Source organism: Centruroides vittatus, unplaced genomic scaffold (genome assembly GCF_030686945.1).
Source record: "Centruroides vittatus isolate TY-2023 unplaced genomic scaffold, ASM3068694v2 contig_3096, whole genome shotgun sequence".
NCBI lineage: Eukaryota > Metazoa > Arthropoda > Arachnida > Scorpiones > Buthidae > Centruroides > Centruroides vittatus.
The window spans coordinates 976-15691 of NW_027121992.1; the positions used below are offsets into that span (position 1 = coordinate 976).

General features: G+C 34.4%; 1 protein-coding gene across 1 annotated transcript in view; it reads left to right on the forward strand.

Moving 5' to 3' along the window:
- Nucleotides 1-238: 238 nt before the first annotated feature.
- Nucleotides 239-14716, forward strand: part of LOC136973159 (constitutive coactivator of PPAR-gamma-like protein 2) — a 30448-nt gene continuing 15970 nt past the window's right edge. The window contains exon 1 of the mRNA XM_067267859.1: nt 239-289. The gene's annotated coding sequence lies outside the window, so the exon portion shown is untranslated. The remainder of the gene's footprint in view (nt 290-14716) is intronic.

Below are 14716 nucleotides of genomic sequence, written 5' to 3' on the forward strand. Positions count from 1 at the left end.
ATTTTTAATTTTGAGGTCAATTTAATAAATTCAACAAATGCTTGGTCTAGATTGAAGCTTGGTAAAAAAAAAGCAGTGACAAACATTTTAAAGCAGTGACAATTCCAGTCTGCCTAAGATGGAAAATTTAGCATCCATGTAATTCCAGCTTTCACAGCTTTTACTACAATAATATCAATTAGATGTTATCTTGATGTGTTATTCAACAATACACATGTAAAATTATTTGCTTTCAGATAAATCCATTGGTGAAAACGGAAAGGAAGATAATTGTACGGGTACATATCAGGTATAATTTGTGAATTTTCTAAAAATTATCATGCATTTATTACCCTGGTAATGGACATATTTAGATTATATTTATATTTGTAGAAGCTAATAAATAAATTTAGTTATTTGTTCTAATAAATATACAGTCAAACTTGGTTATAATGAACATGAATATAACAAGAGAATTTTCAGTAGCTATACAAACACACGAACATTCTTAATTGTTCAAATAGTAAGAAATACAATACTGAATTCTTGGAAGAAATAAAACTGAAAGGATACTTAGTTTTATGACTACTGATAATTAGTTTTATAACCTTAAGGATTACAGACTATTTATCACTTAACTTTGTTTTGAAGACTTTCCTCCTCTTTCTTGACTAGCTTCTGGCCCTACTTTGCCAATTTATTTAATCATTACTATGATTGTAAAATTACTAAATACTCTAATTAGAAATGAACTCTTCTATGAAAAAGATTTCAATAAAGAAAAGAAAATTTCTCTTGGTTTACAAAAAAGTAGAAATTAATCATGAGTTAGAGCATGGTCCAAAAAAACGTTGAAGTGTGTAGAAAGTTTTTTTGTCGTCTTTGACAGTATTGACATTATGGAAAAATAAAGCAATCGTCAGTTTTAAGATTTATAAAATAAAATAAAATTTAATAAATCAAAAAAATTTTATATATATATATAATTTTTTTGAATCAACTTATTTAGAATAACAAATTAAAAGAGAGATTTTACTAATCATCAGTGGCATAGCTACAAATTGTACTGCCTGTGGGACACCCCTACGTGTTTGCATCTGAAACAGCTGCTCGTTTTTCCCTAGTTATATCACTGCTCTTCACAGATATAACAAGTAATGATTATAACAAGGAAATCTTGCTGGTCCCATAATGCTCATTATAACTGAGTTCTACTGTAATTCAATTTTCTATATTTTTAATTGATACTGAAGCATTAAACTTATGTAATAGAATAATTAAATGTTATTAAATAAGTTTTGGAACATATTTGAATTTTGCAAACTAATAATTTATATAAATTTTTTAATTTAGATTTAATTTGATGATTATTTTTGGTATAATTAACACATTATACATCACTGCATCAAATTGTTATAATGTGTGTCACAATATTTTCTCTTTATTCTAAATACAATATAAGAAGAATTTATGACTCATATTGATATATTTTCTGATTATAAAGTAAAACTTTTCTTAATGGACACTTCTCTTCGGCAGACTCTTCATTATGGACACATACATATGAAACACATTAGTTTGTCTTGACAATTCATAATGGACAGTAGGCTCTCGTTAAGTCAACTTCCTTGTTTTGAATTTCTGCAGTTGCAGTCAGTCACTTTCAGAAAGTACTATATTTCCTATTGTAATTTCTTAAGATTAATTTGACTGCACAATCTTGATTATGAAATAGTAAAATTTCTATTTTGGCTAATTTGCCATTGTACAAGTTTGCTTAGTATCTCTGCAAGGAGCTGTCGTATTGTTAAGGCAGCTCCTTGCACAGTAATGTTTTCTAGTGTCATAAGCTATTGTGTTTTATCATACAAAAACCATGCTATCACTGTGTATGTAATCTACAATGAATTTCTGACAAAGGTTAAATAGAAAAGACATTTTAATGTTCAAAGTGGTACTTACTAAACTGCTGTTAAGTGTCATACTTTCAATGGTCTCTCTGGAGGCACAGGGTATTTGATGGTGCAGGTTACGAATTTAAAAGATGGGTTCCAATAGCATCCAAAGTAGCTGCGAAAAAAACTGGAGACGACACTTATATATATTGACGCGCGTTTTCACAACTTGTAAATTTTCATTCATAAAACTACATAATGGACACAAAAACCCGCGCGGACAGCCCGCGGACCAGTTTGACGAACTTTGCTTAGTTACGCTTCCGTAACACCGTAACATTCTATAACGAAATTCACAAGCTAAGGTTTGACAACGACGATTTATGTTTCGAGATTTACTTGTTAAAAAGAGAACAATCAAATTACTTTAAAATTCAGATTAAATGTTTATAACTATAAATTTATAAACACGTATGTTTTACATAGCCTAACTAATCCTTTAAATTTAAAAATGTAAAGTTATATAACAATAATTTATATGTAAGATATGGGTCAATAGGCTACTACATAAAGACTTTTCTGTTTGGTAATGTTTTACTTAAAAACAACAGACGCAACACGCGTCAGAGCGAAGTTCTCACACCCAGTTTTTTTTTTTTTTCATTCCAATACCTCTCGGACCAATACTTTTGTGAATTAAAATAAAAGTAATGATAAGGCGGATCACAGTTTGAGTAGGTCCAGTTAGACCGCCAGCGACTTTCTTTTAATTTCTTTTATGAATCGCATATTATAAAATAAGTTATAGTTATCATAAACAAATCAATTTATGATTGATAATGTTAAAATGAAAGATGTATAAATGAAATAAAAAATGACGACTTGCTGAATATCGTGTAATTCCTATTCGACTGATATAATAAGTCTAGTTTAGAACGTGGAAAAGAATATGCCGACAATAAAACTATTTCGTTACTAAACGGTACACCTTTATATTTGACCTAAAAAAGATAAAAGTAATAGGAATAAAAAATCTAACCATGGGCTAGCCCAATGAATATTGTAATTAATATCTTAGTTTGGTAAGATACAGCTTCACTCACGGGAACAATGCGTAACGAAATTTCATATCGGTGATCGAAAAAATTACAATTTTGGCTAGGAAAAGGTGGAAGGAGTAAAACTCACATTTTTATTTAAATATCGTAAATAAGCAAAGTAATTAAAAACTATTTCGAACGTGTATTAAGTGGCAGACAATACACGACTCGAACGTAAGAAGTTACACGATACTGTTTGTTATAATCGTGAAGTCAAACGAAGAAAGCCAAATCAAGATGCCTTTCCTATTAGTTCAAAATCAAAATACAGTCAAACCTGTTTTTGTGCGGTCTTTTTCTGTGCGATTTTTTTTGTGCGGTATATGAAAATTTCAATCAAATTGGAACATAATTGACTCCTGTAAAATTTTTTAAAACTCTATTGGTTGTTTTCTATGACATCGGCAGGTTTTTTCATTTTTTATTCGGAAAAATTTTTTTCTCATACGTTTATTTCGGTCCCCTCTTATTTTAATAGCATAAAAACCATAAATATTATGTTATATTTGAACAGATGCGGTAAGTTAGCTCCCCTCCAGCTTTAGACTGCGGGTGTGAAATTTCACGCCTTGTTAAATGAAATAACACTTCCTGCAGCTATATTTATCAAATAAAATCATTATTTAACGATTATTTTTAACTTTTTAACGTTAGATTCGTATTTAAGTGGAAATAATTAATTAATATAAAAATTAAAATTCTTAGAGGATTTTTTCCCCATTAGGTGTTGCAGAAAAAGGCCCAAGGAGTTAAAAAAGCAATTCCTAGTTATTTCGTACGTTTCGAGTTATTTTCTACGTGAGACTTTTTTTATGCGGTCCCCATTCGCCGCATAAAAAAATATTTTTTAATTGTGTTGCGAAAACTATTTTTATAGCCACTCGTGAAGTTTCGCGCGATTTTTTTTATGCATTTTCTTTTATGCGGTCCCTACCCCCGCACAAAAACAGGTTTGATTGTACGTATATGATACTTTTTTTTATTTCAAAGGATGACAATGACGAAGAGAAATGACTCGTCAACACAGAATTATTTTTAAAAGAGCGTCTTTTTAAAAACACGTTATTTTATAAAGTTTAGTTATTTAAAATGCGCAATATAGATCTTTCTTGCTAGACTTATTATACCATCAATTAGAAACAGGACAAGCTTTAGAAAATCACATTTTTTCCCCCCTAGAGTATGCATTTTTCTAACTTCGAGTCCCTTATCAACTCTGTCATGTAACTGTTTAGTTGCACTGTTACAAAATTTGTAAAATTTTTTAACTTACACGGTTATGAGCAGGGGTGGCCAACAAGTCGATCGCGCATCGACCGGTCGATCGCGATGCCAATTTTGGTCGATCGCTCGCGATGTCTTGACTTAATGTGTTACACTTGTAACTGAACGCAACTCGTGAACGTAACGCGCAAAAGCAACAATATGCATGCAGTTATCACTGGACTCGTAGAAAACACAGCCATTTAGCTTGAATATTTGATACTGTCATGCGGTAGCTTCTTTTCTTTAGTATTAACAATATTATTATTATTAACCAATATTATTTATCCACGGTGACAACGTTGAGTTTCAATTTTTCATTTGTTTAAAATGTAAGTACCTGTTATTTATATTTTAAATTAAATTATGGCTTTTCTTACCTATCTATTTACTCGATAAGTGAGCGTTTTCGGCAACAGACCTCTATATTTTTGGATTTTTGGAAATACGTCAATTGAGAGAAATATCCCAGTATCACCAAATGTAGCAAATATATTTATTCCTGTCTCGGAACTACATACCTGTGTGAATAGGCATTTTCATACTTAAAGTTAACGAAGACTAAACATTCTGTCCCGACTGATTCCCATACTGAAGAATCATTATTATTATCTTTGTCAGGATATACACCTAATTATGTTTCCTTGGTAAGAGACGTGAAAACTCAGTCCTCCCATTAATGTAACGTAATAAAATAAATTTTAAATCTGTCTTTATCAGTAGCTAATTTGAATTAATAAATATTGTTAATAATTACTCGTGTTGTTTTAATTCCCCCGGACGTGAGTTTTTTGGCCCGTTAAATAATTACGTTGTTTTTTACGTAGGTAGATATACAGGGTGTTTCGGTACAAAGAGCACTCCCGCGAGCTATTGATAGATTAGCAAAAAATAAGTCTAAAAATCTTATATCATTCTTCCACGATAAATTTTCCTCGCCCAAAAACAAATCGCGGAAGTAAAATCTTATAATCAAATTATCAGCCGTACTGTGCAGTTTTATAACAACTTTTTCAAGTTTACGAACAAATAGTACCACAATTTATACATTGTAATTGATAAAAAAAATAAATTATATTTTAAGTTAATAAAAATCTATCTTAAAAGTGTGGAAAAATCGATTTTTTTAGGTGCCGCCTGTACGGAATGAACTCGTAACTGCAAATATCAAAAGTTGGGTCTGGAAATTTATTTTCTTTATGAGCTTATATCTTGAAAACTTAATAAGTGATTTAAAAAATAAAAAATAGTTTTGAACATATATTTTCCTTATCTACCCATAGCTCGCGGGAGTGCACCTCGTACTGAAGCAGTGTATAAACATAGTATGTATTTCACACTCCCCTCGCCACTTGCCTACGACAACAAGTCGATCGCGACACATTTTTAAGATAAAAAGTTGGCCACCCCCGGTTATGAGAAGCACAGGAATGGTGACGATTGATAAAATACAGATGATAATTATTAATTTATAGGTATTTGCTATCGCAATAGTTAAAATGTTAATGATTTACAAGAACAAACATGCGCACGAGAATTACCAGGGCGTAAAGTGACTCTTTTTTTTAGCTTTTTTAGCTTTTTTTCATAGCTCCTCTCTTTTTTAGCTTTTCCTGAGAAAAACTCACTTTTTTAGCTTTTTTCACTTCCCACGTGAATTTTTTTTTTCCGTAAATGCGCTCAGGAGCGAAATAGTGACCGGCACATCCCCGTATGCCTTATGGACCGTGCGCGACATGATAAGGCACTGTCGTTTACACATGTAGTGTACTACATTTATATAGACCCACGGTGGCCAAACTGTGGCTCGAGCCACATGCGGCTCTTTTCTAGTATACTTGTGGCTCACTGCAAGATACTTAAATTTATACCAAATTTGTTTTTATTTTAATTTTGCTTTTATTATTTTTTATGTATGATTCCTGGATAATATAAAAAAATATATTGTTTGAAATAAAAAAGTCAAAATATGGCAACGTTATACATTATTTATTGAAAAATAAATGTAATATTTATTAAACATCATAATACGTAAAAACATTAATAGAGAAAAGAATTATAATGCTTATTTACCTAAATCAACATTAAAAATGAATATATAACGAATAACAATTTCTATAACGTTAATAGTTTTGAAATTTATATTTCCTTATTGACAATTGAAACTAGGAAACGTTTTAGCATTTTTTGGTTTCCAAAATTTAGATTATGCTACTTAATACGGCAATTATAATTTATTTATTATTAAAATAAATTATATTGTATTATAAAACATAATATAAAATGAAATAATAGCTAAAGTGTTGTCTTTTTTATAAATATTTAAATGAATTGCTGTGGAAAAATATGTATATATGTATACGTGGCTCTTCAACGAATTCTGTTTTCAATATATGGCTAAGTTCTAAAGAGTCTGGCCACCCCTGATATAGACTAACAAAACGAGGAGCTTCCCAAAGCTTGATACTCTGCACATGCTGTAGGAATTTGCACGTGGGTTCTCCTTGCTTGTATCCTTGTGAAATACCGATCTCCGCGGCGCTTCGATATAATCACGCTGCATTAAGACATAAGTACTATACACTTCTAGTTCGGCGTTAAGAGTGATTTTTATACAGCATTATTTTTAGCATTTGTATTTATTTAAGCGCAGTGGACAAAAGAAAGAAATAGATTTTATTTAATACTAACAGTAGAAACTCGTGTTTTAGCAACGGAAAATCGTATAGAACCCAATACTTTCCGAAGTAAGTTGCTAAGCAAACTTCTTCCCAACCGCCTGCTATTCTTTAGCTTAAACGATGACATTTACTCGTTTTTGACTACCGTAGAAAAACCGAAAAAATAATTGTTGAGCGATAATAAATTTGATTTTTACTGTTATTAAATAAAACGTTGTGGGACACTCGTTTCGAAGCTCGTATCTTTCTAGCACTCTGTAAAATCAAAGATCGAGCGAATCTCGTGCCAGGAAATACAAGATTTTAAACTAATATCCTAAATATTAATAACTTCTGTAGAGACAATCTTTAGACAAAGACAAAAGTTTGGTTTTAAGTGGGTGCTTATATATTTGGCATGCACCGTGGTTTTCTGCATTCTAACGGTGTCCTTCATTTTCCATTTCGACAAACTATAAAACTCTTCGAACAGCTGCGGTCAATCCGGCACCAAATTAAAAAATTAATTTGTAAATATTTAGCGTCGAAAAACCGCTATTTTTACTTTAATCTAGCTTTTCGATATGCTTCTAGTCGAACTCGGTCAAAAAATTAATTTAATTATAATTTATTGAAGATTTTAATGTTTTAATATTAGAAAGTAATTAGCATAAATTACAAGGTGTCGTGTCTCATCTTCGCTCTTGTTCGAGTTTATTGTCGTATACACGCGCCGATGTTTGTTTTTACTTCTGCTGGGGTTTTATTTCAACCTCGACCATTTGGTTACGCAAAGTGGGGAGACGGGCATCGCGTGATCGCGTACCTGACTTTTTACAAGTTTCCTTACCTCGAAAGAAACGTATTTTTTCTTGATTTTAATTATTATTAATTAACTTTTTTGATGGATTCTTATATCTTTGTATTATCTAAAGTTGCAGATATAGATGCGTAAAACTTTATTTAAAAAATTGTTTTTCTTATATTTTAAAATTCAAAAATAAATTAAATATCGGAAATGCTAAACTATAAGTACGGTGTGTTTTACATTATCGTTGCGAACACATACGGCCAATTATTTCATAAACATATTTATTATTTCAATTTTTATAAATTATTTAATTTGATGCAACGTGATCAATTAATTACTGTGGTGCATTAACATGGGCGTAGCCAGGAAGGGGCACGGGTGGGCACCCCCCCAGTTAACCTGGTGCCCCTCCCCAGAAAATTACAGCCTCTACTAGGCCCCATAACAAACTCTGGCTACACCAATGCGCGTTAATTAATACGGAGGCGAGACTCGATTCAATTACTTTTTCATTTCAGACGTTAATTACAGTGTTATTTTAATGTAATTTTATACATAATGTATGTTTATTATAATTAATAAATCTATATAGGAATAATATCTGTGTCTAATAAAACAAAGCGATTTATAAAAATAAAAAGCGTGCGTTCCATCTCAATCTTTTGTAAGCGAAATTTTATGATTTTAATTTTTAAAAAATGAGATGTTTATTTATAATTTCTGTAATTTGATCTATAAGTGCAAAAAACTAAACTTATCAAATATCAACTCTCTAAATAATTTCATCATTTACTTATTCGTGTCAGATTTGTTAAATTTCATGGGATTGTATTATTTTTCAACTTGAGGGTAGTAGAAAGCTTTGTATAATAGACTCTGCCGGTTTCCCACTGTGAAGGACAACAAACTGCTAAATGTTTAATTACATTGTTTTCATAAACTCTCTTCCCTGTCAGTTGTGGGTCGAATGACTAACAAATTGTTTTATTGTATTCGGGGGAATAGATTTAGAGACTAGTATTACCAGTAATGAATGCTGTAATTTTATTTTTAATCATTTAAAAAATATTGATAAAATTACCAAATAAATGATTGGGTCGCAATTACTAGTGGTATTGCTATATAACAGACGTGGGCAAATGAGACTCCGAGAGCCGCATGCGGCTCTTGCTGAAAGTGTTAATTTCTGTTTTTTATTATTATTTTTACAGTTTTATTTTCACAATTTTGTGAAAATATGTTTATTAAAAAAAATTCAATACTTGTTCTATATTATATAATAAAATCCAGGTACAGAACTGCAGTACAGAATAGAAAAGTACAGAACCGCGGCTCCCATGCATTTTGCAAAACCTACATTTCGGCTCCCACTTTTGCTTGCCCACCCCTGCTATATAATGAACATGCAACCCCCCTGATTCTGCCAGAAGTTGTTTTTTTCTTCTTTAATTACATTTTTTTATGAAGAAATCAAAAAATGTACCTTGAAATAAATGGCATTTGAAATTTGGCATGTTATATGGAAACACATTCTGGTAGTTATGTTACTATTCCATTTGCTCTGCTGTGTAACGGTGGGAATTCTGTACGGGGCACGTGAAAACTTAATGCGGGCCTGTTCTGGCTTAATGCAGTCTTACCGGTCAATTTTCTGGAGTATAAACTCAGCCTAACTATTTTCATATTTAATCTTATCAGTCCACTTAATAATCAATCTAATATCATATGCAATGTTATTGATACAAATTGATATGTGTGCGTTTGTGTGTTTTTTTAATAACGCCTTTTAATATTAGCTTTTTTAGCCTTTTTTCAGTGTGAACTCTCTTTTCTCACTTTTTTTTATTGCCATGACTGCTTTAAGCCCCGAATTACGTTTTTCTGTTATTCAGAGGTTAACTAAAATCCCATTCGAGGTCTTGCCTAAACGCATTCCTAAGCTTGTAAATAAAATTATTTTTTATAAAATTTGACCATATGGGAAGTGTTTAATGTGAACATTATATTGTAATTTATCTTCGATCGTTACGTATACGGTATTTGTTGTCAGTTAATTCTTTGATGAAATTGGTATCAGAATATTGCGGGTGTAACTCGTTATAATAATATCGTCTGCTTGGATTAACTAAAATATTTTCTTTTGAAATTATTTGGAAACATAATTTGTTTTCTTACACCCCGTAGCTACCCGTCAATCTTCATTACAGACCCTTTATAACGTTTGAGTGGAATCCTTTGAAGGTCCACTGACAGTTTTACAAGTTCTGGGAATTTGAACTCGACTAATTAGACGCCTAAAATGTGTAAAATATTTGAATAAATACATCAATTTGCCAGCTTAAGGAAGTATGCAGCAAAAATTCCAACGTTATTTTCTACATAAAGCAGATACTAGCTCGGCCAATAATTAGTCTAATTCACAAAACAACTGTTTGTGACTGTTCGTCGGAATTTTCTTTGTGTGAATAAGCTAGATGATTGGTCGGTTAATGTTACTATTTTGCATTTATGGATATAAACGGTGTCGGACACTGAAAAAATCGTAGATACGTTGGGAAACGTGCGTCGTGCGTCCTGTCTGGTCGGCTGTCTGGTCGTAGCGGTTTCGCGAATCAGCATTCTACGGATTGAGGTGCTCGGTACAGAGGTAGGAAGATTTTCAATAATTGTCGATTTACTCTCTCTCTCTCTCGATAATCTTTTCTAAGCTCAAAGCTAGCTAAACATAAAAATTTCTCAAAGGGGTAAACTAAAAATTAAAATAATATGGAATATTGCCGAAAAGGGGACGGATGAGGAAGTTGATTTCGGTGTCATTCGTAACAGGTGATCGAGGTCATAGGTGACAGCTGATAACGACCGATCGGCGAGTTTAATATCGGAACTCGCGTTCAATTCTAAGTTAAGGGGAAGATGACCTACTAGAAGTGGGTGAAATAAAACGTGGTATGTGGCTGCTGCGCGTCGGGCGAGGCATTACCCAAGAGAGTTCCGCAACCGGCCCTTGGCTTCGAAGGGCGTAAGGTGGAGTAGATTCCGGTCCCTCATCTGATTCCGTCTCGGAAGCTTCGCTTTCCCATTCATAGCTTGGATTAGGTTGTTCTTCCGGCAATGGAGGGAGTATAGAGGACAAGGTGAAGTCATCTTCGGGAGGGGAATAAACACTCGGTTGTGGTGCGGCCTTTAATGAGTCTTCTCCCTGTGATACGACGGGTTGCTCGTCGATCATGTCAGGGTTATTTCGCTGTTTTCTAGGTCGTTTAACCTTTCTATGGGCTGAAATTTTTCCTTTTGCGCTCCGTTTTTGTTGGTTTCCTCTCCTTTCCTTCCTTTCAGCGGGAATTAGTCGTTCCATTCGGAGGAGGTCCGACAGGTTTTTCTCTCTTTTATGGCGGTCTTTCCGCCGCCTTTTTGTTCTGCGCGGCCGTCTGGCTGAACAAAAATGTATCGTCTTCCGATTAGGTAGAACTATTTGAGCATTCGCAAGGTCTAGGGTTAATCCAGCGGCTTTGATGATGTCTTGTCCCAAAATCCCTTCACACGGGGTTGTGACCTTGGCTCGTACGATATCACAGGGTATTTTAACTTTCCTTCCTCGGAATTTAAAAGTGGGTATTGCCGTTCCTATGGCGATGGTTGGCTTCCCTAAGACGTTTCCTAATTTTTGTTTACGTCCAAACTTTATAGGAGCTTTTCCTTTTAATCTATTGGCTAGGGTATTTGATAAGAGCGTGCGCTCTACTCTAGGGTCAATTTGCATTTTCACAGGAACGTTGTTAACGTAGACTAATATGATGAGGTTAAGTCCTGAAAAGGTTGTCGTTAGTTTTATTTTTCCTGTCCAGTGGGTTCTATCCTCAGCGGTAGGCTGCAATCGGAAACGGACCCGGTTACTGTCCGGACCTCTTGCGTCTCTGTGGGGAGTCATTTCGTTGTCGCGCATCTCGATTGTTATCATAATTATCTCGGCTATCGGGCGAATTCCGGATTAGGTTAGGTTGGATATTTGGTCGATCGGATCGACGATGAGGAGGAATAGGACGATATTCGCTTCGCCTGAAAGGCGGTTTATTAAAAGTTTTATTAAAGTTTCCTCGATTATTCTGTCCGGAGATAGGGTTCCGAGAATTGTTGCGAGAAGAGTCGCGTTTTAGACTATCCATTCGAGTTTTAAGCTCCTCCATCGCTGCGGTTAAACGTTGTAGATCATCTAAGGAGGGGGGAAATCGGTCGATCTATTGTTTTCCCTAATTGTACGCATGATACCTCGTGGGTGTGCGGTGAGATTCTCAATTATTTCTTCGCTAATTCGCATTTTTCACCGGATGCTCGCCCTCTGGTGTTTAAAAACAAAACTATTCTATCTGGGTCGTTTGATTAATTCTTGCGTATTATCAGTAGTAAATATGAATAACAATAGAAAAAGCAAAGCTTTTTGTTGCGTTCCAAATTGCAATTTCAAAGATTTACGGGAGCCTAATATAAGTTTTCGTCTATTCCCACACGAAAAATAGATGATTATTCGGAAATCGGTCGGTTATATTTATGAGCTTCTCCGAATTGTGAAAGAGTGAATTAGACTTAAGAATTGGCAGTTTCCCGATTGTCCAACTTTACACGAACAAGTTATGCTGTCAATTTTAAAAGATATTTTCTTAAAGTTAAAATGCCAGTTATTTTGTGTGGGACACAGGATCGGATTTAAGCATTTCGAAGCCTTAAGCTGAATGTAAGTCCCCTTACCAACCCTTCACAATTTTAGAAGTCAATCATAAAAAGAAAAAAATTAAATCGGACTATCTCTCTGATTCAATACGATTATTGAAAGAAAAAGATATGAGGTTTCACTAGTCTTCTGTCTTATAACTGAATTTAATTAAAGTTTTATACCCAGTCCTTTAAAAATCTTTTTTAAAATTGGTTTTATCATTTTTTTAAAAAAAGACCTTACGTTAATTCTTAGAAAAAAAATTAACGAAATACTACACAAAATAAAAAGTAAAGTATGTTTTGCTGGTTTGCAAAAAAATGTTTATTACAAAATTCGACTTTAATTTTTTTTTTTTTTTTTTTTGTTTGTACAAATGTTTGAGGCTCCTTGAAAGTCGAAGCCTAAGCAACAATTTACATAGCTTTTTACTTGTAAATCTGGCCCTGATAGGACAATGTCAAAGCTGATGTTTTTAAGACAAAGGGCAGAAATATGTATAGAACGATCTCGCTCACTTGCTTCGATACCACATAATGACGTATCCCGCTAGCAATAATTGTTCTGCTACTATAAAATTTCTCGATAAACAGCTACAAGCAGCATATATCATTATATCGGGCAGTAATATATGATTAATTTTACATTACTAGTTACGAGCGACCCAGATAAAGTAGCCATTTTGTAAAAATTCAGCGCCCTCTATAGTTCATGAAAAACGCGAATAGCGATTTGTAAAGCCTCATCGAACGTTGCAGGTTGTCTGCTCGTAGTTCTTTTTCGAATCCGGATATCAATCCCGTTTAAAAATTGTGCCTTGAGTCTCTCGTCAAGTTCCTTGCTTTGGACCCTTTTAATAATAGCGGTTTCCACAGCATTTGCGCCGGGCTCGATCTCGATCTCTATCTCCGTCGCCAGCGCTTGGAGTCTAGCGGCATAGGTCTGTAATCCTCGTCCCATTTTTGGACACGGGCATAAAATTTTGATAATCTAAAGGTAAATGGCTCACGTTCAAAGCAGGCTATCATCAATCTCTTAAACTTGTCGAAGTCGTCAACTTCTTTAATTCGTCTGTCCTTTCGGACAAATTCTCTAGCTATTTCCATAAGTTTTAGCTTAGCTACTGCTAACATCTGTGCCTTTGACCAGGCGGCTACTTTGGTAACATCTGCCAAAGAATCAAAAAAAATCGGTTATTCTAAGACCACCTGCTTCTCCCGTGAATACTGGCAATAAGGGTATAATACCGCCCGACGTGAGTGGGTTCGGCGCTGGATTCGGATTTGGGTTGCCTGGCCCAGCTGCAGGATGGGGATTGTCCTCCATTGCGTTTACGGCTCAAATTCTAGTATCTATGGTAGGGAAAGAGACCTATTTCAATTCAGTCGTGTTGCTCGGATATGGCCTTTTCGTTCGCCTTACCAGGGTTCCGAAAAAGTCGAAACCCAACTCCTGAAAAACCAATTTGTGGGTACCGAGGAGGGACAACGAGGTCAGACCTCTGTCTAAATTTGGCTAACAAGTCAGAGGAACTTGCCCACGTGTCAGAGATGGCTTATTTGTCGGTAGGGATCCCGTAGGGACGGGACTACTTTTTTATCCGGTTGAGTGTAGGAGGGAAGGTGGAGTCGTGGTAAGGCGATAAGCGAATATTCGAGCAAACAAGACACCATTTAACAGGATAACAATGATTTAATGGAAAACAAAATATGTTACAAAAATCTGACATAAAAGGGGTGACATATAAAAAGCTATATATCCCTACCATGCGAGGAGAGAGAGAGAGCTCACATAAATGGGTTCCATATCTCTTGGACAATCAGTAATTCAAATATGCTGTTCGTCACGATGATCGAATATTCCTTTTTAAGGGAAGGGTCGGTGGCACTTGAGGCACAAAAGTCAAATATCATCCGTAGGCACAAAGGGTAAGATTGCGACTCTATCTAAATCGATGATTGACTCCTCTGAGGGGGGAAGGAAGCATCTTATATAGCTTTTTGCTGGGAAAGTTAGTCACGTGCATGTGCTTAGGCCATAGGTGTTCCCGCGATTGGAAACAATACGGCGAATTCGGGCGCTAACTATAAACTTAAGTTGCAAGATGATCTGTACTCAGCGTAAGAACAATGGATAGTTGACAGTTATACGGCCGGGGATGCATATTTTCTCGTCCGGGACCGTTTTTAGGCAGGATGTTTATAATAGGAAAATTTTTGATTCAATATAGGGAACAATTTTATTATAGTTCGTATTATATTCGGATTATATCCGGATATAAGAAAGGGGTAATTATTAAT